At 44.4% G+C, this 10,948-nt stretch overlaps 1 protein-coding gene across 2 annotated transcripts in view; it reads left to right on the top strand.

Moving 5' to 3' along the window:
- Nucleotides 1-3,573: 3,573 nt before the first annotated feature.
- The window catches only part of VSNL1 (visinin like 1), an 82,955-nt gene continuing 75,580 nt past the window's right edge, over nt 3,574-10,948 (top strand). Inside the window, exon 1 of one of the 2 annotated variants that reach the window (XM_086875818.1) lies at nt 3,574-3,717. The gene's annotated coding sequence lies outside the window, so the exon portion shown is untranslated. Of the gene's footprint in view, nt 3,718-4,458; nt 4,580-10,948 lie in introns of those variants that run through there. The other variant, XM_086875819.1, reaches the window with a different exon arrangement.

Here is a 10,948-nt window from a genome sequence, read left to right as displayed (position 1 = left end):
TAAGCCACTTGCTGAGATAGTGAGTCCTCTCAGAGCCTACTGTGCCTTTTAATATTGAATTGTCTACTCTGGAGTGCAAAGGAGGGAGAGAAAAGAGGAGAGGAGGATCCTCGATTTCATTAGATTTTGAATTTCCCTCTGGAGATGCCTATCTATCTTCCTTGACAAGATCAGAGTCTTAGAGCTTCACTTGGCTTCTTTCAAAGCTATAAACAGAACATTCAGGAGATTGAAAGCCTAAAGAAGACCCATGTAAGCCATGGAAGACTGTAAAAGAGCAGGTACCCACATTGTTATGGTATTCATTCATAAGCTAAGAATTCTTTACACTGTTCACACTGAGGGTAAAATAAAAAATAGACACTTTCAATAGAAAACTTTGGGTCAGACCCTGACTTTTTTTTTTTTAATTTGATGTAGCTCCACTATGAGCATCATGTTATTTGGGTTAAAAAATCATCTGAAAATGCAACAATTAGTTGGCAACAGTAAGTTTCATTTGCAAAATCCAAAGAACTCTATAGCAAGAAAATGGAATGTTCTACCATTATCTATTTGAGAAGCAAGTGTAGTGAATGTAATTCTCTGCAGTCTAAAATACAATATAATTTGCATAGTTTAAAAAAAAAAGAATGCTAGGCAGCTGAAAATGCCAATGATCTGAACCAGTAAATTTTTACAGCCAACTTACAGAAGCCTTCAGGAATTGCACGCAGTGTAGGACAGCACCATGTAAGACACGCTATAACAGCGCACACTGGCAATGCCATTTTACCTTTCTAGTGATAACACCATGAATAGGAAGTAGTTTCATTAAATTGTTGATCTACACCAAAATGAAGGTTTTTCATGGGCATTTCTAACTAAGCGTTGATAATGCAAGTGGAGAGGTTTTATATGTACATACACTTTTCAAACGGGATTTTGTATTGCATTGTTTCTGTGATGTAGTACATGTGAAAATAAGCCAGCTTTCTACAATAATACTGTAGAGTACCTCTTTTTTTGGATGACCCTCTTGTTTTCAAATGCATTTGAAAATGCAGCCTAAGTAACCTGATTTTATATGGAATTACCTAAATGTAGGCAGGGAAAGTTTTACATGAAAACACACTACATAGTATCTTCTACCTAATCTACACCTTTTTTTGTAGCTAAAGAAAATTCTGCCATTAAATTAGATTTTAAAAATACTATGACATAGAAAAAGTCCTTTTTAAATGTGTTTTAGCCACTTTTTTTTTATTATTATTCAACCTATTATTTCTGCTTTTTGAGGGTAAACAAATGTTCTTGTTTTTGCAAAGGATGACCCCGAATGGTGAGGAAAGGGGCATCATCTCTAAGTTCCAGTCACACAGCAGCCAATCAAGCCTAAGGTAGCTTTCTGCCAGCTGCAGAAAGCAGCTATACTTTCTTATAGTATAAGAAAGTATACTGCTTATATACTGCTACCTTGGCAGTTGTGGAAGAACACAGCAAAACCAATTAAATAACACAGCTAAGACACCAATTAAATACCTGAGTTTAGAGCCACACAGTACTCTGCACTTCTATAGCTACACTGCTGCCACTAGAAGAGTTACAAAGATGAGATGAAGTCATGCAGTAACTGCAATATGGACAAAATCAAAATAGGTCACACAGAATTAATGTTGCACTGTGATTGTAAGACGACAAACTTAAGAAGAACTGAGGAAGAGACAGAAGAAATGAGGAAATGGTGTGGTTAAAACTTAGCAGAAGATGTTAGAGCATTCTAATTTTCATTATGCTAGAGATGATTATTAATGATCTGCCAGGCCACGAAAGCAATGAGGTAGCAAAATATGAAGATGACAGAAAATAATTGAAATTAATCAGAACAAATAAAACATGAATTTCAGAGATGCCTGGTGAAGTGTACCAAATCCTGTTTTTCTTCTGCTAAGCCTGGAATGGAACTAAATTTTTAGCACTTTCAGGTGGTATTCTTTACGGATCTGGAAAATCAAAACATGAACTGAAGAGAGGAGTGCACTAGGAAATTAAAAAAAAAAAACAAAAAAAAACACACATTCAATCATAAAATTGCTGCCTTACACAAAAAAAAATAAAAATAAGTATTTCTGGGAGCGAAATTGGTGACTTTTGCCTATCAGAAAAAGTTAACTTATGGATTCAATTATCTACTTTAGCAAACTGAAAATACTGTCACTTTCTGTACATTTGTACACATCAGCTTGTGTTATAATTACCTGGGCATTTCAACAGTAAATGAAGAATTATTTCCATCTATCGCTTATTACACAACCTTCATGCTTTTGTCTTTCTGAAATAACAAGCAGATTGTTAAAAACAGGCATGGCCTCTTTCACTCTTTTTTATATATGTCATTATTTTGCCTCCCTTTCACCTCCTTGCTATATCCATCTGCTTTCTGCAGTGTTGTGCTTAGGACATGCTAAATATGCTTAATTTATGTAAACAGTCAGTGACAGAACTTGCCATGCATGAAAGTAAACACTGATGTATGGCTCTGCCTTAAAAAGGACCAACAGTTAGCGACATGATGTGCAGTGTCTTGTGAAGGAGCCCTGAATGTTTACTCCTACCACAACAGCAACTACTACAGCGACAGTGACAAAAGCGAGGGCAGGGCAGCATCACTTGGGTTTTATACTGAAGGGCAAGACCAGTTGAATTTCATATTTCAGCGGTCGAATGACGTTTTAAAGCTAAAACATGTAACATTAACTTCCACGTCAGTATAAGGAACTTGTGGACAGGAGCCACGGTGGAAGTGCGGCTGGCAATGGAAGGTGACGCCTACACACACGTGTGACAGCTGCAGGTGGCTCCGTGCATGGGACACCAGTGCCATCACCTCGTACCTCAGAGGAGCCAGATGAGCCTCTCCTCCAGGAAACTGGCGATATGAGGACAGCGTTGAGCTGTGCCGGGGGATGTTTAGGTTGGGCATTACAAAGAAAATCTTCACAGAAAGGGTGATCAGATAACAGAATGGACTGCCCAGGGAGGTGGTGGAGCCACCATGCCCGGAGGTGTTAAGAGACCGGACGTGCCGCTCGGTGCCATGGTCTGGTTGACAAGGTGATGTTTGGTCACAGGTTGGACTCGATGGTCTCAGAGGTCTTTTCCAACCCAGTTGATTCTGTGATTTTGCGATCACCCCTCCGCACGCAAGGCCAGCACGGTTCCACGCGTGGAGCGAAGGAGCCGCCGAGCGAAGCGCAGCCCGCCGGGCAAGGCACGGACGGCACGGCTCACGGGGAGCCCGCGTTCGGCCGGGAGTGACGCCGAGCCCGCCGGGCCGAGCCGACCCCCGCAGGGCTCCGGCCCCCGCAGGGCTCTGGCCCCCGCAGGGCTCTGTCCTCTGTCCCCCGCAGGGCTCTGTCCCCCGCAGGGCTCTGGCCCCCGCAGGGCTCCGTCCCCCGCGGGTCCCGGCCCCGCGCCCCGCCCGCCCCGGGGCTTCCCCCGCTCCCGCCGGCCCCGCGCGCATGCTCGGAGCGCGGGGCGGCGCGCGGGGCGGCGGTCCTGCAGTGCGGGGCGGCGGCGGGCGGCGCGCGGGGCGGAGCGGGGGCGCGCACAGGAGCTGCGGCGCGAGCGGCGGCGGGCGCGCACCGAGGCGGCGCCGCGTGTCCCTCCGGCCCCAGCAGCGCGCGGGACCCGGGCCCTGCGCCCTCCTCCGCACCGCGGACAGACCCCGCGCCCGCAGTAAGTGCGGGAGCGACCGCAGGGGGAAAGGGGGGGGATCCGGGATCCGCACCCGCGAGGTGCGGGCGACAGCCGGCTGCCGGGGTGCCCCGCGCGGAGCTTTTCCTGCCGGGAAGGCGGCGGGATGGAGGCACGGCGGGGCAGAGGCGGGGGCTGCGCGGCCTCGGCGCTGCTCGGCGGTCGGGGATCGTCCTGGCCGGGAAAGTTGGTGTGCTCGGTCGGTGTGCGGGAGTTTCTCCACCGGCGACATGGAGGCAAAACCGTCCCCGCGGCGATTTGCCGTTGACTGGTGAGAGATGGGACCGAATCCCCCACCGATCCGGATATGAACACCGGCAGCATCCAGAGGAAGAGCTGAGCTGTCGCGTAACAATTTGCTCTTGGAAACGCTTTGGTGGAAGAGGGAGTCTTTGGCGTTCGTGTTCGTTCGAAAAGGGATAGCGAAAAGGGCGTGATTTCTTCAGTGTAGGGAAAGGAAAAAAGAAAGGGGGAAAAAAGACCGTGCGAAACCAAGCGCCAGAGCAGCTCTCGCAAGGTCATCACACTACGGGGAAGGCAAAAGTGCTCCCGATTCATGCGGTCGCTCTGTCGCTTTTCATGCTGTCTGGAAGGGGTGTTTTTATTTTATTATTTAATTTATTTAACAGGCGAGGTGTTTGCAGGTGGTAGCGGGGTAGGTGCGGGGCGGAGATGCCGCGCTCCTGCTATTTACTAGGGCATCAGTCGGAGTGAAGATGGAGGTGGGAGGAGATAACAAAAGCTGGTGTGCGATCCTGGGCATCTCCCACACGAAGGCGTGAGAAGGAGGAGGGAAAGAAGACGGCAGGAGAGAGAATTTCGTTCCCAAAGATCAAAACAAAAGGTGGAGCAGGTTGAGGCAGATCGTGAGCAGCCGGGGCGGAAAGCGAGGGAGGCGTTTTCCGCGCTGACCCGAGCGGAGCGGAGCGCGGGGGCTCTGCGGGAGCCGCGATGGATGCGCGCGGCTGCGGAGGGAGGGAGGGAGGGAGGGAGCGCGGACGGGGGGCTGCCCGACCGGCGCAACTTTGCGCGCCAGCATCGCTTGGAAATAAGCTGCTCGCACCCGGAGAGATGCGCTGTTTTGTGTGGGGCGAGGGGAGGAACGCCTGCCGGTACCCCGAGGGGTTCTTCGCCCTCCTCTTCCATTCGCCCGCCGGGAAGGACCGGGTCCTGGCTGCGGGGTTCGGGGAGAGCGCGGTGCTCAGCTTCCCCGGCGCCCGGGGTGCCGCGCCGGGACACGGGGGCTCATTGCCGCGGGCTTCCCAGCGGCGGCTGCCAGAAGGGACCGCAGCACTGCCGCCCTCCCGCACGGCTCGGTCCCCCCGGGCACCGCCAGCCCCTCGGTCCCCAGCGCTCGCTGCCCTCTGCAGCGCTGCCCCCGGAGCGAGGCTTCTCCCGCCGGCCCGGGGGTGTCCCCACCCCCCGGAGTCCCCCGCTCTCCCCACTGCCCCCACAAGGGAACGCCTCCCTCCTCCCGACCCAGCCAGGCGTGAAGCCAGCCAGACACCCTTCCTGCATGCAGCCACTTGCAAGGTTCCCCCCGCCCCAGCTTCGCGTCCCGTCCCGATGCCGTGAGCCTTTCCTCTGCTCCTGCTCCCCCGGCACCTCCCTGCCTTGCCCCAGCCCGGGCTGGCTACTCCGGCCTCCGGCGTGCGGAGAAACCTTCGGGGACTGGGAGGGAAAGGGGAAGGGGGGGCTGTTCTTGCGCAACTGCAGACCCCCCGCTTTCCCGGCCCTGGAGGAGCCTCCTCACGGGCTTTCCGGAGGTGGGACGGGGCTCTCCGCCTTCCTCGGAGCTCCCGCCGCCGCGCAGGTTCCGCGCTCCCAATGCCGCACGAGCCGGAGCAGCGCAGCAAGGCGGGGAAGGGCTTACCTGCACCGCCAGGCTTTTCGGCTGACAAGCAGATAACAGGGTGATGAAAACACCTGCCCTTTTCATTAAAATTGAAGGGTGATTACTTGGGCATTAAAGCCATAACTAGCTATCAAAAGGCCAAATTTATGAATAAATTCCGTGTTCTTGTACCGAAGATGTTAATGTAACAGATGCGTTTTAGAGATACTGGTACTTTTCCCAACAATTCTGCTGGCAATATATTTTTAGCAACGATTTGTTATTAGTGTGCCTGTGGATAGTCATTCTCTTCCTTCATATATTGGAAAGTTCAGATCTCAGAGGTATCGCTATTTATTTGTGAAGAATAAAAAGATTGACATATTTTATAACCAGAATATGATATGCAACAGACTAATGGCAGAGAAAAATAAGTGTCTGTGGAAGCTCAGTCTTTGTAGAATTCATAATAACTGTCCCTTTCAGAATGCGTACTTCCTAGTAGTTGTTTCTGTGATACATTTTCAGAGTCATTAGTTTTCACTACTACCTTATTACTTGACAGAATGCCTTTCCTTTTTAAAGAACATAGTTCATTTAGGAACATCATTTGCTTGAAGGATCTAGTACAGTGTTCAGACAGCACAATCCATTTCAGGTTTGTGGACTGCCATCAATTCTAATTAAAACTTTAATTATGTTTTTCTCCATTCAAACAAAGCATGAAGTAGTCTGGGCTAATGTTGCTGTCAAGGAAAAGTAACGATACGTGTTCTTCATCTTGGTTATGTGTTATCCCTGCCTTTTCATAAGGATTGAATTTTTAATCTTGTTATTTATCCACAAACTTTAATGACATAGGGCTGCAGTATTTAACCGGTTTTCTAGGTTGCCGTGTCTTCTTGCCTGACACAAAAGTATACCTGCACACCACTGATTTTCCAACGTGCTTCTTGTTCTGGAACGTCCAGCTATTGCCAGCAGATCAGTTGTGTCGTCAAGCGGCATCTACTCCGGAGTATCACAGCGTTATGTAACAACACAGAGCAAATGCCAGAGATGTCTCTGCCACTGTCAGTCCCGTTGTGCGGTTCCCTGTGTGCCTTCCCCTCCTGTATTGTACCAGAAGAGTCATAGCTGATACCACCCCACAGCACCAGCCAGAGGGAAATTCTGCTCTGGCCAGAATGCTGAGGCCAAGTCTACCCGGGATGTGATGGGGCAGGGCAGGGCAGAGCAGGGGAAACCAGGCTGGTGTACAGGATGGAAGCAGTGCAGTGCCGCTGGCTTTGGTGCTGTTTGGAAGAGGCACCACGTGTCCCAGGGTGCGAGATCCTGCTGACTGCAGCATGCCTGGGGTCTGGGGGCATCCCGACATGCCTTCCAGCAGGGTCGTGCTCGAGAGCTGCAGCACCACTGTGCTGTAACAGGCCTCTTGACTTTCTGTCTATACATTCACTGTAGCTGAAGGGAGGATTGAGATCCTCAATCGAAGGATACAGGTTCCCTTAACAAACACATGAACGTGGTGAACTTTGTTGTGGGTGATTATGTAAGTGTTTACATTTCAAGCTATTGTCCTGGTTCTGTTTTTCAGTTTTGGAATTGTAACGTTATGTCTGTCTGCACAATGGATTCCTAAGCTTTTTTGTGTTGTATCCGTGCCCCGTGCTCCCATCTTAGGTATTCAGTTCTGTCAACCTTCGCAGATTTCCATAGATTTCCAGACTTGTATGTCACTTGGCCAAAAAGTGCTGGCTCATCCTCTAATTGTGACTCAAACAGCAATGTACACTAATTGAAGACAGAAAATTTAAATTATGATAGACAGATTTGGTTTTTAAAGTCCAGCACACAGCACTTACCCTGAGCAGCTGTGCTCCTTGCCTGTGATGTTAAACATTGTCAGCACAGGTCTTCATCCTTTTGTTTTTGATAGGTATTGTTTTGACAGTGTGCTTTGGGGCTAAATACCCTTTGTCATTCGATTGGTCTATAAAGAAGCTTGTTTCCAGGTGGGTTTGATTGCCCATGGATTCTTTGCTTTCTTTAATTTTGTCTTACGTTAAGAGAGAAAAGCACTTTGTGATCTTCCTGCATTATTTCTAATGAGCCTAGACCATTTCATCTGTCCCCATTTTCTTTTGGGTCACTGTTACCTGCATTTGCACACTTTTTGCCATTCTCTACATCCTTGGGCTTTTTCTTTCTTCCTTTGGAGTGTAATTTTATTCCTTCTTTCAGTGCGTGTTCAACGCATCTTTGGATCGCTTTCCACCTTACCAGTTATCTTCTTTGCTGTTAATTCCTTTCTTGGGAAAGACCATGGTTTACTCTCTGGCTCTGATGGCTTCTCTCCATGGCATTGGAGAAGCTCTGTGTGGTAGAGGAATACAGCACCAGCAGAGAAGGCTGTGAGCATGTGCTGTGCTGGAAGATGTAAGGATCCAGATGGGCTCCCATCACAGGGCGGCGCTTTCTTACCTCAGCTCCAACAACTTGTCTTTGTTCATAGAGAGAGAATCTTAGCTTTTGAATTTTATACTCTTGGCCTGAGAGTAATAGCTATAAACCTTTTCAAAGAAAATGAAACAGATGATAAAAAGGATATAGTGGAATACAAAATCTTGGAGTAGTGCTACAAGTTTTTATTGCTTTTTAAATTATAAAGTGCTAAGAATATATATGTATTTTTTTCTTCTTTTAAGTATGTGGATGTTATCCAAAGGGTCTCTGCTTTTCAAGAGCTTTTCCACATTTGGGTGTGAATGTGACTGAAAGGACATAATACAGTTGTAGGAAATTAAGACAGATTATTAGAGATGGTCTCATAGATGAAAGTTGAAAGATATAAGTAGTTTCAAGGAGACAGTTGAAGGAGAAAAAGATAAAAACCACTTGATAGTCAAATTCACTGATTTGTTTATAAAAATATCAAGCTGTTTTTCTTTGTGATTATTCCCCTGAGGAACGTAAGGAACAGAATATGTTCAGTAAAATAACTTGTAAAATCACAGCTAATTGAAATAAATTGTGCTCCTTGGGAGTGAAAGGACAACTGCATCCTTTTTTGAACTAAGCATGATGTGTTCTAAAATTATGATATCAAGGACAAAGGAACACACATTACAGATATTGAAGGTTTTCTCCCTGAAATAGGCCCCATGAAGTCATATATATAATCCCAGACTATAAAAAATAATGGAATGTATTATAACTTTCTTAGTTTCACTGCTTTGAAATATCAGGAGTTTGCTACATTCTCAAGTTTGTCAACAACCTACAAACTTTGATGTAATGAGAAGTGGTTATTTGAGTTTACCTGGTGTATCTTTTAAGATAATTATAATAAAATATTTTTTCATTAGGAAGATAAAGGATTTTAAAATCACTTTATCATCACAAAGCCATTTGAGGAAGATTATCTACACAATCTTTATTTTAAAAGTCTGAACTGATGTACAGGAAAAAAGATGTAATGGTAATTCCTTTAGCTTTTGCACCAATATAAATATGAGATACTAAACATTTTGGTTAAAATGACCTTTAATCACTTTTGGTTTGAAGCAGATTTAATTTTAAGTAATTGATGACTTCAGAGAAGCATCATTTTTTTAATGAGCTCTAGTAAATATCAGAAAAAATCATTTTACTTATTTCCTGTTCACTAACTTAGACTTTCTCAAAGTTGTTTTATGAAAATGTCTAAAACCTGAGATTCATAATGATAAGACTTACGAGTGGTGTTGAAAATTTTTTTTTGGGTTCTGTCAAGATATTTTCATACAGTAGTTAGGCATAAAAAATAATATAGTTTAGTTTTAACTCCTGATGAGTTGAATCAACCAATATAATATCAACCAATGGGACTATTTTGGTTGCTCAAACTTTGTACAAGTCAAAATGTATACTCAAAAAGAAAACAAGTTGTGACAGTAATTTACAGAATTTTTAGACTAATAAATATAAGGCTCTAAAACTTTTGATGAAAATTACTTGTATTAGTTTTAATTTCTAGCTAAATAGAAAGTTATATGTTAGAGATGAAAGCTCTTAGGGCCATAAATGTTTAAATCTACAAGGGAGATTAATAAACATTTTAACCATGACTAGCAGAGGCCATAGCATTTGACTCAGCAATGACTTTGCTCTCCTTTTAAATACAAATCTGGGGGAGGGAAAAAAATAATCAGTCTTGATTTAAAGACCATGGAGAATGGAAAATGGGTCTCTATTCTGTCTAGGCTTTTTTAATATTTTATTATCCTTAGTGTTAAATTGTGTTTGTTCTGGACTTAATTACAAGTTCTTGAACAGTCAGTCCCAAAAGTAGTTGGAAAAAAAAAATCTTAACTAGATCAGCTGTTGAGCCTGGTATGTGTAGAGTACCTATGACTTGATTTTAATATCTGAAAATGATTTCAGAAAGGTAATGTTAGTGATTTTTTTTTAAATTAAAGTTTCATGTTCCATCTCATAGGAAACATTTTTACTCAAAAGTAGGTATTAAGTCATTGACAGTAAGATGGAATCAAATAGCAGTAATGAGCTGTGAATATTATCCTTTTTGTGGACTGCATTTGAGAATATCTGTGGTTTAATTAGACTTTATTCAGAATGAAGTAGTCTAAAATTAGAAACTGTTGTTTATAAAAGCTCTTACAATACAGCATATTTCTCTGTACTCTTATCTGCTATATTTAGAAATACAAAGTAACTGAGGACTCTTAGAGAATGAAATCTGAGACATTAGCTAGTAGTTAGAATTAAAATGCTTTTATTTTTTAGTAGAAGTTGGTATATGTAGAGGAAAAAGTTAATATTTTCTAAAGTTAGTGAAAGTGAACATTTAAAAGTTTTTAACACTGAAAATAAAATCAGCTTATATAGCAGATAATGCTTCAAAAAGTTATTTGTGCAGGTATTGTTAACATCCAGGACTTATCCAGTCAATTTAATTTTTCATTACCAGAATATATACTATTTTTTTAAGCAGTCATTTTTCCTTTTAAACATACATTTTTTAAAACCATACAAATGAACACCAACATTTTGATTGTTCTTGAAATTCATGTTTTGAAGGGCATAAAAGGCTTTCAGTTGGGAAGATTGATAGCCTGAAAAGTGGCTTTAGTTTGATGCATTGAACGTCTGATGATTTTGCAAACCAGACTGACATGTACAAAAGGACTGCATCTTCAGATATGTAACAGAGTTTGATCTGGTTTTCTGGGTTTCGTTTTGTTGGCATCCTTTTTGTTTTGTTTTGTTTTCTTAATCTGACTTGGATATGTCACTTCAACCACATTGGAAGGCTGAACAACACTCAACAAAGAGCTCCAGTTGTCTTGGAATCTGGTTCCTGCCATCTATGCAGAA

This window comes from Cyanistes caeruleus, chromosome 2 (genome assembly GCF_971803275.1).
Source record: "Cyanistes caeruleus chromosome 2, bCyaCae1.hap1.1, whole genome shotgun sequence".
Lineage (NCBI taxonomy): Eukaryota > Metazoa > Chordata > Aves > Passeriformes > Paridae > Cyanistes > Cyanistes caeruleus.
This window is presented reverse-complemented; position numbering and strand designations above follow the sequence as displayed.